Source organism: Rhinolophus sinicus, chromosome 2, assembly GCF_057876585.1.
Source record: "Rhinolophus sinicus isolate RSI-liver-muscle chromosome 2, RSI-T2T, whole genome shotgun sequence".
NCBI classification, from domain to species: Eukaryota; Metazoa; Chordata; class Mammalia; order Chiroptera; family Rhinolophidae; genus Rhinolophus; species Rhinolophus sinicus.
In genome coordinates, this window is record NC_142502.1 from 17,734,295 (window position 1) to 17,759,173 (window position 24,879).

Here is a 24,879-nt window from a genome sequence, read left to right on the forward strand (position 1 = left end):
TCTTTACTTGCATGTGACGCTTGTGACAAATGTGAAAACAGAGCATCTGCAGCTTTTGGCCTCAGGTAGTTTCCAGCTAAGACCTGCCAGATGTATACAGCAAGTCTGTCCCTCACTTCTAATATTTGAATTTTAGATCACGAATAATTCAAAGGAGAATAACGTATGATCTTTTTCCTCCAGGGCTGTGCATTTGTGAGGGTGACATTCACGTCTGAAAATACAATTAATGCAAGGACAAACAAATACGTGGTGATGGAAGGAGAACCGACTCAGGGTGGTGAATACACAACACAATATATAGATGATGTATTATAGAAATATGCATTGAAACCTATGCAATTTTACTAACCAGTGTCTCCCCAATAAATTTAACAAAGATTAAAAAGAAAAAGAAGAAAGAAAACCACTATGCAAAGAGGATTGCAAAACTAACTTGGAAGTTATTGTATACTGATGGAGCATTAAGGATCTAAGCCAATTAAAGTGGGAGGCAGAAAAAATGGTGGCATGGAGTTGATCTTTATGACGCCTGATTGTAAGAGGGTTAAAGAGGAAGCTCAACAATGTATTTTTATAGTTTTAATAGAGGCGATTCACTGTCTGTGATCATTTATATGGTCCTATTTGGAAAGAGAAAGATGGCTGCAAAAGTTTCCACTTAGACTTCTTATATACTCTTTCAAGGATCTTGTTTTTCAGCCTGAAAATTAGGGAAACTTCATGAATGGCACGATTGCATCTGGACTGAAAAGCAAAATGTTAGAAACCCCGAAGTTCTTTAAGACATTTGTCTTGCTAAAAATAGTCCCATCTGTCACCTTAGAGCCAAGAGAAGCACAGGAGACGATGGCATGCTTTTCCTCACCGTTATGTAATTTCTTGGTTCTCGTTTATTAAACTATTTCCAGTAATATGTTCCTTAACTTTGTTAGCTACATAACTCATCACGCCACTGTACCTGCCTGGGAAAGGTAGGCGAGGTTTATATGAAGTGTATGCTGTGCATAGTACGGTGGGTGCGCTTGGGAACAAGGCGCGTCCAGTTCCACCTCCACCACACACCAGTGGAGTGTTGGTCAAGTTATTTAACCTCTCTGTGCCTCAGTTTCCTCCTCTGGAAAAAGAAGTATTGTGTCAATTAAATGAGATAATAAGTAGAGTGCTTTAGAACCATATAAAACCTCAATCATAATAACTATGTAGAAAACATATAGAAAACTCTGGGTGATAACCAAAATACCTGTGTAATACAGTAAATGTGCATATTTACTTCAGTCTTCAGTGTGTAAAAACAACTTAAATGAATACATTAAATCCTTTGTACATCTGCCTGCCTCTATTATATTTATCGCCAATCCAATTTACCTACCAGTAATTTATACAGCTTTTCTCATATTTTTGCCACTTGTTTTTTTCATGAGGCCTAAATTCTTATCAGCAACAGGGCTTTTCAGAATGGAAGCAGTTACACTGCTGTAGGTTACCCTATAGGAGGAGAAAAGAAAAGGAAAGGAGAACAGGAGGGAGGAAGGGAAAGAGAGCAAAGAAGGAAGGCTTTATTAAGCAACCAGCTCTTGGCTGGAGACCTGGTGCTTCACCAGAGCACAGGATCTGCTTCCTTCCCAATAATTAAGACCCAGCATCCAACAAAAGATTCTTAAGGAAACATCGAGTATAGTTTCTTTTCTTCTTTGCACAGATTTACTAAGGACAGATGAGTCTCTAAAGAGTAGGTTGATTTATATATATATATATATATATATATATATATATATATATATATCATATTATATATTCTTATATATTATTTTTCTACAATTTAATATAATATAGAATAGATACTTATATAATATATAATTATATATTGTATGTTACATAGTAATAATATATCACATAATATGATACATATTTTTATATATGTATGTATATATACGTGTGTGTGTGCGTGTGCGTGTGTGTGTGTGTGTGTGTGTGTGTGTGTGTGTGTAATTCTTAAGTTGCTTTAAAATTGATTCCCCTAAAGTAGTGGGCAACCTACTTTTAGAACTGTTTCATTTGCCCTTCCCTAAAATCTACCTCCTGCATCTGTGCAGCTATATCACTGGTTTCCAGGCAGCCAGGTGACCCCAATACCCTTGAAAGATATGAATGGACACTTGACCCCAGGCTGTAACAAACAGCCACCCTTCCTGGAGAATTTAGAATTGGGGCTGAGAAAGTGATAGCTCTTCTCACGCGGAGATTGATCTCATACCATGTAAATGTGGGTGCTCATTGACAGCCAGGCGCTCCACCATGTAAGCTGAAGGAGAAGAGCAAGCTGGTCCGTGGAGGGAGAGGGAACTACTTTGCAGAGGGGTGGAGATGGGAGAACATTCCATTAATATTTATGTGCCAGTACCAGTTATTTTTCTAATACCTGGATACGGTCTTCACCCTATTATAAATTCCTCTTTTCACCTAAGGTAGCTCAAATAAGATACTGTAAATTATAACCAAATGAGTCTTTATTAGTATGTGCAGTCTAATCAAAGTATAAAACATATAAAGTACCTATTGTGTTTCATGTATTGGGTATACAAAATGAAAAGTATGGTTCTGGTATTTTAGATATAGCATTAATGTACTGTGATAAAATACGGTAAACTGACCCTTTCGTGCAATGTATTCTAGGCATAGCTATTACTAAGCAATATTTAACCACTGGTCCCTCAGCATAATTCTTCCTTTGTTCTCCCCTCTGCTGAGGGTATACATCTGCAGATTGACTCCCGTAGATTATCAGCTCTACGTTCCAAAGCTATTACAAAGAGCCATCTTTTCCACCTGGATGGGGAGCTCTCCACTCAACACTGACTCTCCATAGAAACCTGATGTGGAAATACTACTGAATTTGCAAGCCAAATAATTTGTCACCAAAGCTATTGCTCTCAGCTCGAGCAAACTACTCTGGTCCAACCCTGCCAAAGTCACCTAAGTAGCAGGTACAAACCCATGCACTGTAGAGTTCTCGAAGGCAGATTGGTCCATATACCTGCTCGCTAGAGAATATTTCCTAATGACTAAAGCTTTTCCCTTGGAATGTTGTATACTAAGGCCCCAAGCACCAGGAGACTGTCCTGTTCATTTGTTGTTGTTGACTCTGTTTTGTGCAATTTAAAAATTATAATCAAAATGCAATTCAGCCTTGTTTAAAATTAATAGTTACCATCAGAAGCTCAAGTTTTTAGCAGCAGGAACTTTGGCAGATGGAGAAAAGTTGAGCCATGGAAACAGGGCTTGCAGAACACAATTCAATGAGCTCGCCACTATATAGCTTTTTATATCGCTAAGATCCTTTGACAGTACTGAGACCATAAATATTAGATAGTTGAAGATGAAGAGTGCAATGGGGAAGGAACAATATTCTAAGCTTTCAGACGTAGAGCCATCGTGACAAAGTGCTTGCAAGATAGAAGTAGACACAGCAGAAGCTGGCCATTGCTCATTCTCCTTGTTATCCCTATGACTTCTCAGGCAATGGATAGAGGACAATAATAACTAGACACAGGAGGGTCTGGGCAGAGCACAGGAGTTTCTTGCAACTGACTTTATAGTGACTGATTTAAAAAAATGTTAGCAGAGGCAAAACATTTTTAAATACGCTTTAGCTGCTATAGACTATTTGGGAACAGGGTATGATGATTTTAAAACATTTTCTTCCATAAATGATGCACACGGAAATTGCTGTCTAATGTCAACCAGATCTTTCCCATACTTCTTATTTCTGGTTCTCAAGGACCCTCGAATTCTGATGCTTTTCCACCAATTCTGTATTATAAAGCACAGTGCCGTGGCGAGATCACAAGTTGTGAAGGCAGACAGCTGAGAACCTAAACAGGCTCTTCTGCTTGCTAGCTGTGTGACACAATTTCTGTGTTGGGAGGACTTGGGCCTATCTTCATCAGTTAAGGCCTCTATAACAGAATTCCACAGACTGGGTGTTTTATAAACCACAGAAACGTATTTCTCACAGTTCTGGAGCCTGGAGGTCTGAGATCAGGGTGTCAGCGTGATTGGGTTCTGGCGAGGGCCCTCTTCTAGGTTGTAGTTGAACATTTCCTTGTTGTAGCCTCACTCAGTGGAGAGAGGATGAGGGAGTCTCAGGTCTCACTTACAAGGAAGGGCACTAATCCCGTTCAAGAAGCCTCCACCCTCATGACCTAATTATCCCCCCCCCCCGCCCAAAGGTCCCATCTCTCACTACCATTATATTGGGCTGGGGGTAAGGTTTTAACATATAGATTTGGAGAGGGGGCAACACAGCCATTCAGTCCACAGGAGAGGCTGTACCTGTAAGCTATTTGTCACAGTCCCAGACATGCAGCAGGCACATCATACAAGTAAATGGTAGGTAATATAACCACATCACCCCAGGAACTCCCCACACAGGATGGAGCTGTCCCTGTGACCCTGAGCACATGGCGCCCACGCCCAAACTGGAATCTTGGCTCAAGCTGCTCCTAGGAAAGCTATCACTTTTCACCTCCAGCTCTTATGGAAGTCAACTGTGAGGTCCTCTACCCCCCTCAATATTGTTATGAGATGCTTTGAACTAAATTGTCATAAATCTGGCTGACAACTTTTTCATGAGCCTGAGGTCTCCCTGGGGCTTGCTCCCAGCATCCCGGTTACTGAACAAGCCAGACCCTTCAGCATTAGACCAAGAGAAAAGAAAACTTACTGTCTGCAGGCCCTCAATAGGTATTTTATAAAATTACTGAATAAAATCTTTCCCCTGCCAGGTGGGGATGGGGATGAGGATGCCGAGTAGGGCAAGTATAGATAAATGTACCATAAACGAATGAAAAACTGAGCTAGCATGAATTATTCAGAACAAGGGTGCAAGCTGATGGGGAATAAGCTGGAGTTGGGAAGAGAACAAAGGTGTGCATGCAAGCTGCTGGAGAAGACTGGGAACCTAAGGGAAAGCATGGCCATGTAGGAAGAGCTGAATGAGAGTATGTGGATCACAGCTTATAAACAAAATTTGAGTAGATAGATAGATGATAAATAGATAGATAGATAGATAGTTATTACTAGAATAATACATATAGACCAGATTTTAAAAGGGTACCAAAACCTTTACTTAATATAATATTTTTCTCTTTTAAGAAATGTTTCATTTCTGATTCCTCCCACAAGATGATGAACAACTGAAAGGCAGAGGCTGATTTACTTTTCTCCGATTCTAGAGGTGATTCTCAAAAATGGGTTTATTAAAAGAAATATAATGTCAGGCGTCTTACATGTGTCCTGTTTGTTGATGAAAATCAGTTTTGATAGGCTGTCTCCTACTCCAACTTTATATTTAAGTAGACAGCATCTTTCTTCCATAAGAGTGATTCTCATTTCCCTCAAAACATCTCAATCTTATAATGAGAAGCAGGTGTTCTCATTTCTTAGATGGAAAAAAATCACAAAACAAAGAGGTGAACAGAAGGCTCAGGCAAAGCAGGCAGCTGCTGAGGCAGGAGTGGATTTTGGTGATTCTGTGTCCCTGGCTAGCAGGCTTTGCATGCTGATTTTCCTGCTGAATCGACTCCAACAAAGCAGCCGTTTGCCAGAGTGGAAGCTGTGGCTGTTCTATAGTGGACACACATTCAGCAGTCAAGTTCAGGTTTCACTGCCTGAGATGTTTATTTCAAGGCAAAGTTAGCAGGTATATATACAGTATATGAATTCCTGGCAATGAAGAATGTCATGCAGAGAATGTCAGTAATTTGGGGCGATTTATATTCAACTGGATTAACCCCAAAGCAACACAAGCTCTAAAGACAGCATGCACATCAAGTACCCAGCATAGAGTAGAAGCTCAGTAATTGCCTGGATGCCCTCCAGTTGCTCTTCCAGACCCTTCTTCATCCTTCTTTGCCCTGCTCTGGGTACCAGGAAACTGACCTGTATGAATTCCATCAACGGGGCTTCCTTGTCCTCGGTCTTAGCCAGTGTGATTGCCAGCAGAAAATTAGAGAGTAGGGGGAGAGAGAGATTCATTCCCGGTTCTCTTCCTGGCAGGCTGCAGTTTGTGGCTCTGTTCCTTTAAATGGGGTGCAGCTTCTGCCAGGTGGCCTATTTCTCACAGCCACAGGTAGTACTACGTTTCAGTGACCACTCTAATCCCTTGTTCTGGCATGCCTAGCCTTGCTTCACGGTACCTTCCTTGGTGGTTCCTCTAACTGCGCAATACCTTTGAAAAAAGTCCCTTTGTTACATTCTCTTCATTGATCCTTTTGGGTGCCTCTTGTGTTTCCTGTAAAGATCTTGACAGATATGTTAATGCTTATTCCTTTCCAGTAAAAACATTAGAGCTAGAGGCATCCTGGGCTGCTTTCCATGGTACTGAAGAGTCTGGAAGTAAGCAGATCAAGATCCTATTCACATCATGGTTGAGACGCAGATAAAATTGTTAAGGAAAGGGTCGGTCCTTGCCTGGCTCCCATCAAACATGGTTCTGGCAGCACTACACCTGTGATTGCATTCAATTTCCCCAGAAGTCCTGCAGGTAGATATTATTATCTCTCTTTCACAATGAGGAGCTGATAGCTGAACATCTGATATGTGCAGGTGGTTGGCAAGTGACTCCAGAGCTGTTGTTTTTTCCACAGCCGCTTATGTTTCCTTCCTTTGAGGCTGTTTCCTCCATCATAATACGAGACGGTTGGACTATATTAATGGTTCTCAATCCTACAGTTGAATCACATGAGGAACGTAAAAAAAAAAAAAAAAATACCCCAATTCAAAACTTTATCCTAGACCACTTAAATGTATAAGCTCCTTGTGTGATTCAAATGAGAACTAAGGTTGAGACCACCGGAATAAATGCCCCATAAAGTTTCTTTTAATTCTATGGTGTTGTAATTCTAGTATTTTTAACTTTTTACTTTAGTTTTGGCCTATCGTAATGTAATATTGCTGTTGTGTTTCATCTAACAGTTACTTACTTTCTTCCTTCTAAGTTCTACTAAAAAATATTATTGTAGAAAGCATATAGACAGATACTTGTATAAAATGATTTCAAAGTATCTGTCAAATTTATGGAATGTAGCTATCTATAGGATCTTTTATTGTGTGATGAGCAGAACCAAAGCCTTGTCCACAAGGAACTCACACTCTAACGGGGAAACAGACCCCAAACCAGATATGTACACTGTAATGTAGCAAGAGGAGTGAAGGAGATATATGTCATAGACATTGAATGTGTTAGTTTTGCAACCTTCTACAGAACAATAACACCATGACCTACACCTTAAAATCTTAGTAGAAAATCTCAAAGACTTTGTTTTTACAGAGAAGGGAGTGGGTCAATTTTATCCAAATATAAATATAAACAATTCAGCCCATCTGAGCTGTGAATGCAGGTTGCTTGGCAACAGCTTTTACAGTTGTGTTGTTTGCTCTGAAATGAGAGGAGCTGGTACTTTTCTCTTTAAAACAAAAGAATATTAATAACAGCAATAATTATAATTATAAAATTGTAAGTGGGTATTTTTGTGTAAGATGTAAGAACTGCATAATATTTTAGGTCATGCATGCTTTGGAGTCAAAGTTAGGCAGGTTTTGGAAAATTAAGATGGTTGAGGGAGAATATTATAGTCAAATACCATCATTAATAGAGTATCCAACAGTCAGTCAGCTGACCGAGTTTCACGAATTCAGTGTGCATTTACTGAGTGTATTTTTTTTATGCTTAACCCTCTCCATACAACGTATTTTGTGAAAAGTGGGGAGATAGAAAGATGTATGCTAAGGAACACAAAGTGTGTCAAGTGCACACCTTCGACAAAGGTAGTTCATAAAATTCCTAAATCTTTCCAACTGACTTCACCTTAAAGAGAAAAATACAGAGCATCTCCCGATTACCCGATTACAGCTGTGCCATCACAGAAAAAGCAACGGGCAATCACTGGGAAAAAATGTTCTACCTCCTAAAAGGGATAATTAAGGATGCAAAATTTACTCAAACCTATTTCTAACTTATGGAGAAATTTTTCTACCACAATCTCTCAGTAACTATAGTAGAAAAAAATGTCAGTGTAGGGTGGAATATTTTTCTTTATTAGTATTATTATTTTTTTCTAGATCAGGAAACAATATACCAGGCATCCCACAGGTCAACAACTTCCTGTAAAAACCCAGCTCCAAAGAGGGAGGCAGCTCCTTTATTCCCTACTGGTATAAAATATGACAGCTAATTTATTCCACAGCATTGGATCCTTTTGCAGAAAGGTAAGTGACTTACATATAAAATGTTTAACAATCATGAATGTAAACAAAAGTCCTTTTAAAAATATTGCTGTCATCTTGCTGTTCTCATAAAGCTCATTCCAGTTTCAAGGTCCTATCCATCTTTTGTTTATTTTTCAGCTCTAAATGTTAGCATATTAGTAAAACCAAATGGTAGAAAACAATTTTGGATATCTGAACAATGTTTCCTGTGTTATGTTTCTCATTTTGCTTGTTCCTGAGCAGACAAATGGTATCTAACTTTTCACAGCAAGCTCCAGCAAAAACCAACATGAAACACACACACACACACACAAAATGATGAGTGTCAATGAAGTTATGAGTCCATCCATTTGTTAGTAGCTGTGATTTGTAACCTGAACATTGCAGCAATCCACACCTGGAGGTAAAGTGTCATCTTAGAAACAATTTATTCCAAAGGCTTTTGAATATATACCTTTAGTGCCCAGCGTAACTGGCTGTAAAAATCTTCAATACATGGTATGAGCTCATTCCCTTGTAAAACAATGTGATTGCATCAACCTTGGACAGCCAATCACATATCACCCTATCAGAAATCATGGCTTTAGATGCCTGAGATGAGGATGTAGAGATTGCCACTACCCACTATTATTGGCTTGCCCGCCATGACACCAATCAAACCTCATTACTCCATTCACAAAGAAATGTATGTGTTATTGATTCCTATGTGCCAGAAAGCAGTAAGAGGAGGCAGTTCTCCCTTTGTTTGGGATGTCAGCTTCTCTGGAGGGGGCAGTGTGCTATGAAAAAGGACATTTAGCTGCATACCATAATTTACACTTGGAAAACAAACTAAAATATACTGTTTCTCAATACAAATTGAAGCATAATAAAATGACTTAAGAATTCTATAAAATCTGACCTTCACTCTCTGAATATCAGTGACTTTCAGTGAGCTGCATTAGAGATTCCAAGGGAATAAGAATTATACTTATCAAAAGTAAGCATCAGAAATCGGCAGCTTCTGCTTACAATGTAGAAAGCTGGAAATAGTGTCACTTCCCCCATACATTAAAAAAAATCTTAAAATCACAATTTTTCTTGAATCCATAAGGTAGCAGAGTCATAGAGCAAGCATATAAACCTAAGTCTAAGGAAAAGCAAATGTTTCCAAGGAGAAAAGGCCCACTAGCCCCTGATTAACTTAAGGCAGATGCTGGACACCCAATGTTATATAAGCCAGTGAGAGTAATTCTACCCAAATTTACCAGCTTGCTAACGATAGAATGTGAGCTAGTGTGATAGCACATGGCTCTGGGGAACCAAAAACACCAGGGAACTTCATTCATTGTCAGATTCTTCTCCACAAACCTCACTGGATGCTACCATGATTGACTGGGGGCAAAACAAGTCTTGGGGCAATCTCTATTGTGATACAGGGCCTGGGGGAGTGGAACAGCAGCCCTGGATAGAAGACATAAAGCCCTTCCTGGATCCTTCTCCCTTTTTTTTCCTATGCAACAAAAACCTTAAGTCTTTGGAAGAAAGGATAAAACACCATCACACTTAAGGCACAAGTAATAACTGAATACAGAAGTGAGAAGGGAACAAATAATATTCTCTAACTCTAGGGAGGGGCAGAAATATACACTGGGCCCGTGCCTTTAGAGATAGGAGAAGCATCGCTGAGAAGGTCACACTAAGATGCAGCAACGAAGCATTGGCTTAAAATAAGGCTGAACCAGAACAACAGAAAATATCCCCTCAGTGCCAGCCAGCAGGAACTGAGTTAATAATACGAGTGTACAACTAACTACTGGAACGTCAAAAGCATAGAGAGAGAACTCCTCTAAGGTACGGGCATAAGAGAAAATCTAATGGTGAAGGTGGAAAAGACATTGAGGAAAACTCTCTGGCAAACCAACTTTCACCCCGAAACACAGGAAATACTCAAGTTTTGTTATTTAGTATTATTGTCACAAACCACATGCAGCTGTTGAGCAATTGAAATGTGGCTACATCTACATGTTGAATTTATATTATTTTGTATATGTTGTGTTAAATTAAATATATTATTAAATTAAATTCATTTTTATTTTTACTTTTTAAAATAAAGCTGCAAAAATTTGTTTTAATTACATATGCAGTTTGAATTATGTTTCTTTTAGAGAGTGATGCATTAGAAGAATTTGAAGACTGTACCCAGTTCAAACCCTAAGACTGACTCCACTCATTGTAATGAAGGCCTAGAAAGAGACAAGATATGACCATTTCCAGGCAAGAATACTATTTATCTCCGTCTTTATTTGTTATACAAAATGTACAGCTTTCATCAAAAAAACTATAAAGCATGCAAGAAGGCAATGAAAAACAATCAGCAGAAATAGACACAGATATGACCCACAGAACTTGAAACTAGGGAACAGGAAAATTAATATAACCATGGTTAATATGTAAAGAGCTCTAGTGGAAAAGGTGGACAACATACAGGATCAGATAGATAATGTCAACAAAGTGATGAAAACTGTAAGAAAAAAATCGAATAAAAATGCTAGAAATAAAAAGCAAGATAACACAGATAAAGAATGTCTTTGATGGGCTCCTCAGTAAACTGGAAATCAAAGTGAAATTGTGAAGTTAAAGATAGAAGATAAAAATTAACTAAACTAAAACACAAATAGAAAAAAGTAATTTTTCAGTGAAAAAAGTGTCATATGATCTAACATGTGGGTATTAGAATCCCAGAAGGAAAAGAGACAGAGAAACAACAACTACAAAAAAATTGAAGATAATATAACAGAAAATTTTCCAAAATTAGTGATAGACACCAAGCCAAAAATCCAAGAAGATCAGAGAATTGCATCTGAAATGAACACAAACACATATACAAATCCCTGGACATCTCCTACTCAACCTTCTAAAAACCAATGACAAAAAGAAAGAGACACACTACATACAAAGGGACAAAGATAAGAATTACAGAGTATTTCTCAACATAATTTATACAAGTTACATCTTTAAAGTGTTGAAAGAAAAAAACAAAAAATGTATATATATATATATATATATATATATATATATATATATACACACACACACATACACACACACACACACATATACATATTCCACCCCACCCCCCGCCCCCAGGGGAAAGACAGTGACAGAGAGAGAGAGAGAATCCACTGCCAGCAGACCTGCATTACAATGTTAAAGATAGTTCTTTAGGGAGAGAAATATGATAACTGAGAGAAATTTGAATCTATATTTAAAAATGAAGAGAACTAGCAATAAAGATAAACATTAAATTCATTTTTCTTATTTTAACATTTTTAAAGATAACTATTTGCTAAAGCAACAACATTGTAATGAATTTACAAAAATATGATAAATTTATGAGAAAATGACACAAAGCATGGGAGGAAGAAATTGGGAGTCTACTGTTATTAAGTTCTCATACTACATATGAAGTAACATAAAGTTATTTGAAGGCATATTCTCATTAAATAAAATGAATATTATAAACCTAAGTACAACCACAAAAAAATATTTCAAATAGATATATAAATAAGACAACAGTGGAGAATAAAGGAATTATTACAAAACTCAATCCAAAAGAAAAAAGAGAAACAGAAAAAAAAAAGATCAAATGAAACAAATAGAAACCATCTAAGAAGATGGCAAATATTAATACAATCATATCAATAATTACAATGGTCTAAACAAACTAATTAAAAGAAAAGAGAATGCTAGATGGACAAAATAATCAAGACCCAATTGTATGCTATCTATAATATAAGAAACCTGCTTTAACTATAAAATCATAGAAAGGTTAAAAGGGAAAGAATAAAAAGTAGAATCAACCAAAGTGTCTGTCAATGAATGGATAAACAAAATTGTATACCCATGCATGAAATATTATTCATTCATAAGAAGGAATAATATACTAATGAAAAGAAGCTAGCCTCATTCTAGATGAAAATGGGCACTGTTGTTCATGGTGTCCAGAAGTTAATGTGGCTACATTGAGACACAGGTTATGCTTCCATCACAATAAGTTTATTGCAGTAGTGACAATGAGACTTGTAACATCAAAAAAAAAAAAAAAAAAAAAAAGAAAAGAAAAGAAAAGAAGCTATAACATGGATGAACCTTGAAAATATTATGCTAAATGAAATAAACCAGACCTAATGGGGGGTGACTAGTAATGAGTGAGTGGTTTCATATTGAGTTGATGAAAAGCATTCTGAAATTAAGAGAATGGGGATAGTTGCACAACTCTAACTGTCCCCCCAAAAAAACATTCAACTGTATACTTTAAAAAAATGAATTTCATAGTACAGTATACAAATTATATTGGAATAAAGTTGTAGTAAAATAGTAAAACAATAAAAAAATGAAACTGTTAATAAAAAAGAATGCTGAGTTGGCTACATAAATTATCACACAAATCAGATAAAGAGCAACATTTCATAATGATAAAAGAATTAATCCAATCTTATATGTGTATACACCTAACAATACAGTCACAAAATACCTGAAGCAAAGAACTTTTAATATTAAAAGAAGTAGACAATTCACAGTCATAGTTTGAAACTTTATACTCCTTTCTTAAGAAATAATAGAACAAATAAAAAGAAGAGGAAAGAAGATAGGAGACCAGAACTAAACTATGTACCAACTTGATCTAGTTGACATTTTTATTCCACCAAACTATAACTGCATGAACAGTTATTTCAAGTGCACATAGAACATTCTGAAACATAAATAAACTATATTCTAGGCCATAAACAAATTTAAAAGAATTAAAAGCATACAAAGTATGCTCTTGGCTCATAACTAAAATAAACCACAAATCAATAACAGAAAGATATCCAGGAAATTCCTCAAATAATTTTAAATTGAATAGCGCCTTTTTAAAAAACTCATGAGTCAGAGGAAATCAAAAGAGAAATGGGAATATATTTTGGCTTGAGTAAAGAAGAAAATATAGCATACCAAAATTCATAGGACACAGAGAATGCTATAGCAGTAAATGTTCAGGAACCAGCTCTCTGAAAAAGTCTTCATTTGTAGTGTTGACCAATTTCCATGATATAAATATTCCCATATGGTCAACATCACAGAAAATGGAGTTGGGAAGAGATGCTACAGTCAGTGCTTGTAAGCCAGTATAAGCCAAATTTAACATACTACTGGATGCAGCCAAAGTAGTGCTTAGAAGGGTATTTATAGTATTAAATGCTTGTGTTAGAAAAGAAGATCTCAAATCATAGACCTAATATTGCAGCTTAAGAAAATATAACAAGAGCAAATTGAACCCAGGGCAACCAGAAAGAAGAAAATAATTTAGATAAAATCAGAAATCAATGAAACTTGGGACAGGAAAAGAATAGAGAAAATAAATTAAATAAGCTGTTTCTTCGAAAAACACAACATAATTGAAAACATGTAGCCACATTGAGAGAAGATATAAAATACCACCATCACGGACAAAAGAGGAAGATAACTACAGACTGTATAGATATTAAAAAGTTAGTAAGGGGATGCTCTGAATAACTGCCTATAAACTGGACAACTTCTATGAAATGGACAAAGTCCCTGAATGACACTGTTATCATCTAAACTGTGTTCCCTCCAAAATATATATGTTTAAGTTCTAACACCTTGTACCTCAGAATGCAACTGTATTTGAGGTATTTAAAGAGGTATTTAAGAGGTATTTAAGATAAAATGAGGTTACATAAGTGGACCCTAATCCAATATAATTGGTGTCCTTATAAGAGGAGATTACAGTACAAGCAGCACAGATTAAGAGATGACACTATGAGAACAGAGGGAGAAGACAGCCATCTACAAGACAAGAAGAGAGGCCTCAGAAGGAACAACCCTGCCAGCACCTTATCCTCAGACTGCTAGCCTCCAGAATCGTGAGAAAATAATGGTAGCTTTTTAAGCCACCCAATATGTGGTACATGGTTATGGCAGCCCTAGCAAACTAATACAGACAAAAACTGCCAAACTCATTCAATAGATAATCTAAATTATCTCTTCTCTATTAATGTAATTGATTTGTAGTTAATAAACTTCCAATAATGAAAACAGGACTTTACCAGTGAATTTTACCAAACATTTAAGTAAAATATAATACCAACTCTATAAAAGAACACTATAATTCACTAATAAAGTGAATACTTTATAAGGAAACACTTTCTAATTCAATTTATGAGGCCAGGAGTACCCTGACAGCCAAAACCGACATAGGCATTACAAGAAAACCAAATTACAGATCTATTGCTCTCATAAATATAGATGCAAAACCTCAATAAAATATCAGTAAACACGAACTAAACATATATTAAAGAGATAATATTTTATAGCCAAAGTGGAGTATACTATAAAAATGTAAGGCTGATTCAACATTCAAATATTGGTCAGTGTAATCCACTGTATCAACAAATAAAAGAAAACAATGATTATTTCCATAGATGCAGGAAAAAAAAAACCACTGACAAAATTCAACATCCACACATGGAAAGAACTCTTAAGAAACTAGGAAGACCAGGTAACTTTCCACAACCTACTGAAAAGAGTTATTGACACAGCCACCAGTAATATATTTACTAATAAAAACTGAAACTCTGTCATCTTGTTTTTCATATCTAGTATTTCCATTTTAATTTTTTAGAGTTTTCATCTCTTTGTTGAAATTATCTACCTATTCTCCCAAGGTTAGGAACAAGGTAAGGTTGTCTACTCTAACCAGTCCTATTCCACATAGCACTGGGAGTCCTGGCCAGAGGAATTTGACTTGGCATTGCTATTCGTAAGATACTCCAAGTAATGTCTTTGAAACATTTTTTTTTTTTTTTTGCATGTAAGATAAGCAGAAAATCACTGATGCCTTTGAAACATTTTTTATTTTTTATTTTCTTTTGAGCGTGTAAGAAGATTAGCAGGAAATCATTGATGTGAACTGCTGAAAACAATGTCTCAAACACTTTTCGGTCTGATGATTCCATTCACCTTAGATCCGATAAATGCATACCATAGTGCTTCACTATAAGCATTGTCATAACTTTCCCAAAGATTCCTGTTCATTCATTTATTCTTGAGAGAAAGTGGTATGTTGCCTTGAGCTTCTAACGCTTTCTCACTGAGCAGAAAGGCTATAGAATTGCAGTTAAGATTATAGGCTCTGGAGCAAGTCTGCCCAGGTTCAAATCCTACCTTCTATACTTATACGATCTTAGGTATATGAGCAAATGTATAGGGTTTTTGTAGTAAATGGATTTATTAATTTAATGCACATATAGGGCTGGGTTTTGTATACTATAAGCACTCAATAAACGATAGTTATTTCTATTTAAAATGTTTGCTATTTTTTGTAGGCATTATACCTAGATTTGCTTCCTCCCATTATTTTTGGAGAATACTATGCAGAAGAGATCTCCAGGACAAAACAGATTCATAGAATGAAGGAGCTAGAAGACATTGTAGACAGCTTTTATTACATTTTTTAAAAAAATACTGAGGAATCCTTTATTCTACTAAAGCAATCTTGAAGAGAACCTAGTGGATAAAATTGAATACGACTTTGGTTACACTTTGCAAAAGGTCAGGAGGATATTAAGTCCCACAGCACTTCCCAATCATGTCCTTTCTCACTCTGCTCTCTTTTACTAGCCAAGAGGGGGCTCTTTTAAATCGCTAGGGCTTCAAGCGGCACAAAAGGCACTGATCTAGTATGAAAATCAACAGTAGCCTCATTTTTTATATTATAAACCAGGACATGTGCCCAGAGAACTGAACTGGTGCTGCACTTCAGAACGTTAGAGGTTCACTCAAAGTTACAGTGGCTCTCCAGGAACATGTCACGTAACCTGATATCTAGATTTGGAATTTCCTCAACAACATGCAGACATGGTAATAATTTAATATGTCAACGTTTAGATAGAATTGCTAATAACTGTATCAGTCAGGGTTTTTGGTGGCAAGCCATGGAATCTGAACTGCGAAACGGAGCAGAGAAGTGTTTTATTTAGGTCCTTTGGTGGCTCACATATTAACAAAACAGCCTCAAGAGTGGGCTGGAGTCAAAAGAGGCCAGACAGCAAACAGTCATTCACCAGAATAGTCCATTTCGATTCTCTACACCACCCTCACTTATCACTACCTGACCCTCAACTCTTGGGGCCAGAGAACAGGATTGCCAGGCCCCTGAGATTCCTGTACTAGAAAGTAGAACCCTACCCCCTGCAAAGACTCCCATGAATTCCAAATGTCTATTATAAATACCTCTTATAAAAAGAAATACGTTAGGAGCAATTACAAATTTAAAATTTATTCCAGTTAGGCTATAAGACTATCTTGCAATGATTGGTCCATGTGAATTAGCATAATGATAAATTTATGAATCTGAAATTATCCCCACATCACTCATCCTTGAAATTGTAACTCCAAAATTATACATTAGTGTCACAGGAACACAACATTTCAAAAACTGAAAATAAAATTTTAGCACTGACCTCCTGCTTATTAAAATGTATGTTGTCTCCTCCTTCAAGGACCTACATGGATAAACTTGCAATGACAAAATGTCTCCACGCTCTCTACACTCACTCCTATATTAAAATATCTTCTCCCAACTTCTAAATAATAAGTAAGTTGTCTAGGTTGGCAGATAAAAATTATAAACAAAGACATTGACTAGAGGTGAAGAGGAGGGGAAGTAAGTCATAATGCAGCAAGAACAGAAGTATGGGATCGGCACAAAGATAACACAGTTCAGATGCTGTGTTTATAGATGATGTAAGTGAATAAAAAGATAAATTAGAGAAGCTACAGGAATCAATAGTTCCCATGCCTGGTAGGCTGTCTGTCAAGTATCAGATATCTCTCAAGAGAGCCTTGACAGGGTGTGAACTGCAGCCAACTCACGATTGAGTTGTCTTATATGTACCTATAATGCAATTTATCTATGTTGTCAGTTGAAGGAGAACTACATCCTTTAGAGTTATAACTGTCATTCCACTGTTAGAGTGTAATAACCAAACATAGGTTCCTGATTAAATAGCAATCCTCTTCAGCAAAAGTGTGGGCCAAAAAATTGATGGAAGAAGGACCAAACATTAGTTTGGGGTTTTAGTCAACAGTTGGTAAGTGCTTTGCAGATGTATATGAAGCCCAAAATTTTATACAGTTTACCATGCAAGAGATAAATACCAGAGAAAATTTGGGGGACATGTTTTCTAAATTCTCCGTTTCACTTAACAATAAAAAAAGACAACAAAGTCTCTAAGAAGTGCAGTTTTTGGGGCCGGCCCGGTGGCTCAGGTGGTGGGAGCTCCCTGCTCCTAACTCCAAAGGCTGCCGGTTTGATTCCCACATGGGCCAGTGGGCTCTCAACCACAAGGTTGCTGGTTCAACTCCTCGAGTCCCGCAAGGGATGGTGGGCAGCACCCCCTGCAACTAAGGTTGAACATGGCACCTTGAGCTGAGCTGCCGCTGAGCTCCCAGAGGGCTCAGTTGGTCGAAGAGCGTCCTCTCAACCACAAGGTTGCCGGTTCAACTCCTCGAGTCCCGCAAGGGATGGTGGGCAGCGCCCCCTGCAACTAAGATTGAACACGGCACCTTGAGCTGAGCTGCCGCTGAGCTCCTGGATGGCTCAGTTGGTTGGAGTGCATCCTCTCAACCACAAGGTTGCCGGTTTGACTCCCTCAAAGGATGGTGGGCTGTGCCCCCTGCAACTAGCAATGGCAACTGGACCTGGAGCTGAGCTGCACCCTCCACAAATAAGACTGAAAGGACAACAACTTGACTCGGAAAAAAGTCCTGGAAGTACACATGGTTCCCCAATAAAGTCCTGTTCCCCTTCCCCAATAAAATCTTAAAAAAAAAGAAGAAGAAGAAGAAGAAGAAGAAGAAGAAGAAGAAGAAGAAGAAGAAGAAGAAGAAGAAGTACAGCTTTCCATAGTCTGATGGGATCATAAGAAAACCCTATAAAACTGAATGAATTGTTGTGACAAATAAAATATCCAGTACCTTCAAAATAAAAGAAAATGCACAACTTCCTTGTATAATAATTTCAGTTTGGATGCAAGAGATGTACAGTTGTGCTTCCTTCCACATATAAGGATGGACAATTAAGTTCTCAAACTTGTTGCAACATTGTTGCTAACCTTTTCTGATATCAGAGGGATTATTCATTATGAATTTGTACCAACAGGACAAACAGTTAACCAAGTTGACTATTTGGAAGTGCTGAAAAGGCTGAGTGAAAAAGTTAGACGACCTGAACTTTTTGCCAATAATTCATGGCACTTGCATCACAACAATGCACCAGCTCACACAGTATTGTCTTTAAGGGAGTTTTTATCCAGTAAACAAATAAATATATTGGAAACCCCTCCCTACTCACCTGATCTGGCCCCCAATGACTTCTTTCTTTACCCAAAGATCAAGGAAATATTGAAAGGAAGACATTTTGATGACATTCAGGACATCAAATGTAATAGGACTACAACTCTGATGGCCATTCCAGAAAAAAGAGTTCCAAAATTGCTTTGAAGGGTGGACTAGGTGCTGGCATCAGTGTATAGCTTCCCAAGGGGAGTAGTTCAAAGGTGACAATAGTGATATTTAGCAATGAGGTATGTAGCACTTTTTCTAGGATGAGTTCACGAATTTAATTTGCAGACCTCGTAAAATGCCTTCCCTTCAAAACAGAAGAATTCCTCACCATTTAAAGGAGGTTGCCCATATTTCTGTTTCCTTTCACATGAAGCAGTGGTTGCAATTCACCCAATCGTCATATCTGGTCATTTGATGCATTTTATTGCTGAGACTGGCCCTAAAGAAACATTGATAGATACTCGTAGGCAGCATATTAAGCTTTTATGGATCAAGCGATATTCAGTTGATGGTATCTCTACGGTCTCTTTTAAGATTCGTTAGTTCTTATTCATTAAATAAGAAATTGAAGATAGATCAATTAATGCAATCAGTACCATTAAAAAATATTGTTGTGAAACTATTCTGTATGATACTACAACGGTGAATATATGTCATTATATGTTTGTCAAAAAACACAGATGTACACCACCAATGGACAGCCCATAGACTATACAACCCTAATGTGAAGTATAGACTTTCGGTGATAATGGTGTGTCAATGTAGGTTCATCTATCCTAACAAATACACCACTCTAACAGGTATATTTCAATATGTCGATATTTGTTAATATATATGACTCCCTGTCAACAGTGAGGAACCCTTTGCTTTAGGGTAAGGGGACAGGAGAGGTATGAGAACTCTCTGTGCTTTCTGCTCAATTTTTCTGTGAACATAAACTTGCTCTAAATAGTGAGGTCTACTTAAAAGAAAGCATATTGTTCCAAGTGAAACAAAATATAAAGTTGATCAGTAGGCAATTACACCCGAACATTGTTTTGTCTTCAAAGAAGACATAATCCTACCCCTGCTATATTTTGCAGAGAACTATGGCAAATAGATATCAAAATTCCTAATAAGGTAATCAATTTGTGACTTAAGGATAATAACGTAATGATCCTGGGCTTTGGAGTCAGAAAGCCTTAGTATCACATTCAAGTTCTTTCACTTACTAAGTTTGTGACCTTAGACAAATAACTTTTCTAGGTCTTCATTTTCTCATCTATAAAATGAAACTAATGATAACTGCTCAGAGTACTCCTGGAAGAATTAAGTTAAATAACATATTAAGACACTCAGTACAGTGCCTGGCACATATTGTAATTGTTCAGTACATGATATACCACAAACATCGGTATTGTTATTAGCTGTGGATAGAAAATACATAAATGTGTCTATAACTGGTGCCTACCTCAATGCTTTTGACAAGGAAAAACTAAATTCAACAGTCAAGACAGATTTTAAATCTATCTATAAAAACAACCTTTTTATGCTTTTACTGTTTCATGTGATTTTTATCACATTTTAAATTATATTATGTTATTGGTCCGATATTTGATCTGACTCTGGAATCTTTGAAGATTTGAGAGACTATAGTGAGGCTGTGTGTGCTGGGCCGGAAACCCCTCCAGTCGTCACGAATCCGTTAGTCCTTCTGCAATTCCATTTGCAGAGGCCTGTCTCAGGGACAAACCCCAGGCCCCACTGCGGCAGTGGAGCAGAAAGCAGAAGTCTTCCCGTGATATAAGCTGAAGGACATCCATTCAACAAGTCTTTGGAACTGTGGTAACTGCTATCATGTTTGTTATTGCTACTTGCTTTTCTTTAAGGTGGGCATTGTTTAGGTTTTGATGATTTTGCAAGTATTATTATTCTTTCTCTAGTACAGTTTTATGAATCAAGAACAGAAATGATCCCTTCATATCTGTAGCATTAAATAATCCCACTGACAAGGTTTCTTTCCCATCTCTGTGTCCAAATTGGTGGAATTTAATGCTTACCAATGGGAACTATGCCACAAACACGAAATTCTCCTTAATGTAAAAGAACCACTTTGGGTTTCTCCGGTATGTAGAAAACCTGGGGTTTTTTTTAACTAAAAAAAAAAACAAAACATTTTTTTTCACTACAAAACACTTTTATCTCAAAATTCAAATGTTTCTCTGCTATATTAGAAAGACAGAGACTTCTTTTCAAAAAGTCATGACTAAAACAATGTATATAGTCATTCCCAATTGTCATCTGACAACAAAAAAAATGCTTGTCTTAGAATAAAATTTTTCTGTATACCTTTGAACAAACCAAAATAGATTTGCAGAAAAATTAGTCTCCGAAATTTGATTTTATTGAATTGTTTCTTTCTGCATGAAACTTAACTTGATAACCAATTTACTATTCTTTGGGGACATTTTAATTTTAAATTCCAAGTAAATGTATATATAACTATACTTAGTATTAATATTACTTTATTCCTGTAATGAAGAAGTCCAAATACCTGGACCCACCTCTTGAAGCCATTTTGGGGTGATTTTTAGTGACTATCTTCTTGGTGGAAAATTTCCACCATGTGAAAAAGTTGTAACAGATATGAATGGTGCAGGAATAGGGATATGAAACACATTTTAGGCCATTCTACATCAGTTAACTGAAGAATCCAAAGAAAGGGCAGACTTTGGGCTAGCTTACCATGTTTCCCCGAAAATAAGACCTAGCCGGATCATCAGGTCTAATGCGTCTTTTGGAGCAAAAATTATTATAAGACCTGGTATTATATTATATTATATTAATTTTGGTCCAAAAGACGCATTAGAGCTGATGGTCCAGCTAGGTCTTATTTTCAGGGAAACACAGTAGTTACAGTGACTCAACGATGACATGAAAACCCTAGTTTCTTTCCATCTCTTTTGTTTCTCACAGGATCATTTTGACCTCGTCTTTCCTGAGATTTCAATATGGCTACCAATAAGTATTAGAGCTACATTTTTCTTCAGTTCACGTCCATTAGGTGGAAAGACTAGCTCTCTGAATTGCTGTCTGGAAAGAAGGAGAAAGTGCTTTTCCGAGAAATCACTAACCAACTTTTTAGTTTGCCTCTTGGACCCAAATTTTGTTTCACATCCCTATCTCCAAGCCAATCATGAAGTAAAGAAATGATGTTACTGATTGGCTTAAATGAGTCAGAAACTGCCCTTCCTGCTCAAGAGAGAGCTTTCTGACCAGACTCACATTCCCCAAAGGATATTTAGAACCTACATATCATGAAGGTATTTGGAAGCAAACAAAGGTATGCTCCAGGTTATAACAAGATATGAGACAGAAATCTGGCCTGATTCACATTCTAGGCAAAGGAAGAGAATTCATCTGGTTGTTCGGATTTGCCACCACTTATTTATACTACTATATTGCATCGTTAAAAATAATCTTTTATTCATTTGATTTGGTAAGTTACCTTTAATTACATATAATTCCTAATATTTTGCTGAACATTCAAGTACTCGAATAATACCATCATTTAAGAAGGCACTGAGTACTAACATATAAAAAGTTTTATGGGCATACATAGTTTTATTTCATGTTTTACTCAAATTTTGGCGTTAACTTATTAGGGTATCATTTAAGATATTTTTTCAAACATGGAGACTATTAGTGGTTACCGTATCTGGATGTTAAAATGGGAAACTCTTTTTTTTCTGATTGAGGTCCCAAGAAAATAGATGCCAAATACCTCAAGATCCTAAATTGAGGTATGTATGATCTGTGTCGGACTTTTAAATAGAGTTGTTAAATAAAAAAACTACTTTTGATATATATATATATATATATATATATATATATATACACACATATATATATGTATATATATGTATATATGTGTATATATATATATGTATGTGTATATATATATATATATATACATATATATATATATATATATATATATATATATATATATATATATATAAAATTACACTTGACATTCATTATTATTCAGCTTGAGGTGCACACTGCAGTGGTCAGGTATCTACACCGTCCATGAAGTGGTCTCCCTAATAAGACAAGTGTCCATTGGACACCCTTCTAATAGGTAAAAGGCTGGAGCTGCCTGTGAAGGAGCTGAAATAAGAAGGGAGTGTAAGGCATTGTGTCAAAGGCACAAATATCTACCAGATATTGGTCATACAAAAGAGAAACCAAGACTGGAATGTTTGTAAGTCTCCCTAGAAGCACTACCGAGAGGGCTAAGATCTTAGCGGAAAGAGACTGGACGTGTACCCTGATGCCCAGGAATTATGGAGGAAACAAGTTGGAGAAGATGCATCTGCTGTGCGGGTATTGGGCAGGGGGGCTCCACAGAACCCATGAAAGTGCCCAAGAGTAAACGCCAGCTTTGATCCCTGGTAACTCGCTGAGAGGACTAATATCAACACACCAGTATCGGTCAAATAAGACCTATTCTATTGCCTTTTCTCCCTCCCCTCCTCCTGTCCCAAGAGGCAGTTGTTACTGGAGGAGATATCGCTGGCAGTGGAAAAAGTTGTCTACGCCCTTCCCCATCAGAATGCACACTCCTACCTTTATCAGGTTCTCTGTAAAGACAGGCAGGTGCTTTCAGCTGAATCAAAATCCACACATTTATTAATTTAAACAAACTGGACTGGACATATTAATTACTGAACAGAGACTTTTTTGTGATAAGAAGTGAATGTGGGACTTTTTATAATCTAAGTGATGAAATCCACCCTGAATAGCATTTAAGGGCACAAAACAAATTAGCACAAGATTAAAGGGAGAGTTGTAGAGAAAAGTAAAGTGGCCAGATTATGGCACCCTCTGAGTTTTGCTCTTTGAACATAATAGCCATAAGTCCCTTCTGTCATTAAAAAGAGAAGCGTAGGACTTACTTAGCAAGTTGTATTTAGCTCTTTTAAACATCATTAAGATAGTTTCGTCATGGGTATATTTTCAGCAGATGTTTGCTGCATTGCATTTTAAAAAATAGTGAATTTCAGCCAATAGCCCCACCTCACATTGGTATTTTATTACTGACAAATTATATTTAATGTATTTTTTTTACTTAGAGTAAATCATTGGGGAAGTATTATCTATAACCAATAATTAAATGATTCAATATTTATTTGTATAAACAATTCATAACAGAATCGTTGAAATTTAGCTTTTGTTGGGTGATGACATCGTATCTAGGCCAAGGAGGTTTCTATGGTAACTGAGCTGGATACCTGGCAGGCCCAAACTACTTTGAAGTAATAAAGATATTAGGGGATGTTTTTCACCCTTAAAACTGGATCTGCCATATTGTTAGGAATCCACACTCCATGGCTGGGCCTGAAGGATGTAACAAAAACTACATTAGGACAGTAATCTATGATTATATTTAAAATGATGAAAATTCACTTTTCTGTCATTGGACAGGATATAATGTATCTAAAAGGATATCAGAATGTGCATGGTTGGCATACAAAGATTATATATGTAAGCCTAGAATCACAGTACACGTTGCATAATGACTTCTTCTAATGCAGTGCATAAAATATGTGGCAGACAGAGGGTGTTCCACTGGTGCTGGAGAGGGTGATCCCAAAACAGTGTGATGGCTTTGTCTGTCTACGACAAGAATTGCTTCGTGCAAGTATATTTTAGTGATATCCCTGACAGAAATGGAGTTTCCAAGGCTGTTTTATAGATGATTTTGACTGTTTCCTTCAGTTAAAAAATAGTTCCCCGCAACTGGCATGCATAAAATTCTTTGTTCATGGTTTTTCCAACACACAGCTTTCCAACAGAACCAAGTTAGAGCTTTCAGATGAAGTCTTGAAACCCCTTGCGTGGGGTTGGTCACAGGCCTATCCGCCTCTTCCGGATGCCAAGGATGCTGTGCAGGGAGCATCGTGACGTCCTGGAGCACCTCCTCCCACGGAAGAGGGGCTCTGGGGAGCCAACGACAAAATCAAGGATATAAATAGGGCCTTGGTTATGAAGACTGGAAGTTTGTCTTGCAGCTCATTCTCTTTTCTGTAAGAGGTTACTTAGGTAAGGAAGGTGGGGTCGGGGTAGGGGGAGGCAGGGAGAGTGCCACAGGGGGCAGGGATACTATTGCTTAAGAAGAGAGCTTGTTCTTGGAAAACTGCACAGTACCCCTAATCTGTAGCTACTTAGATC

At 37.1% G+C, this 24,879-nt stretch overlaps 1 protein-coding gene and 1 non-coding gene across 7 annotated transcripts in view; one reads left to right on the forward strand and one right to left on the reverse strand.

Moving 5' to 3' along the window:
• The window catches only part of GRM1 (glutamate metabotropic receptor 1), a 336,860-nt gene that overhangs the window by 140,612 nt on the left and 171,369 nt on the right, over positions 1–24,879 (reverse strand). The window lies entirely within an intron of this gene.
• On the forward strand, positions 12,213–12,344 carry LOC141571977 (small nucleolar RNA SNORA1). The gene has a single exon (XR_012497011.1). It is a non-coding gene; the product is annotated as a small nucleolar RNA SNORA1 (small nucleolar RNA).